Below are 458 nucleotides of genomic sequence, written 5' to 3' on the forward strand. Positions count from 1 at the left end.
TATGATCACCTTCTGGACAACGTGTTCAAGGGGGGACGATCGCTTTTTGGGGTCGGTGGTGTTTCGGCTTTCTATGCTAACGAACGCAACAATCGGTGCTTAACTGCTATAAAACCAGCCTTGAAAATGTTCCCTCCTTCAGCCTCTCCCCCCCACCCCACCCCACCCTTTTACCTCTAATCCCCCTCCCCCCTTCCCCACCTTCCCCCGCCCGTATGGATGGCATAACGACACTTTGTTTGACTTGAGGCAAGAGTGGTCGTGTTTATGCTATTTTTTTTTCTTTTTATATATATAAAAGCTACGCACGTGGGCCGTCTAGAGAGGGAGGGTGGGTAGCGGTGTGAGGTAAAAGGTAAGGGGGGTGTAGGTAAATAGATTTTTTTATGACTCATGGGTGTTCTATTTATCTGTTTATTTTATATATATTATTGTATATAGTAGGGCCAATTAAAACC

Source organism: Penaeus monodon, chromosome 25, assembly GCF_015228065.2.
Source record: "Penaeus monodon isolate SGIC_2016 chromosome 25, NSTDA_Pmon_1, whole genome shotgun sequence".
Lineage (NCBI taxonomy): Eukaryota > Metazoa > Arthropoda > Malacostraca > Decapoda > Penaeidae > Penaeus > Penaeus monodon.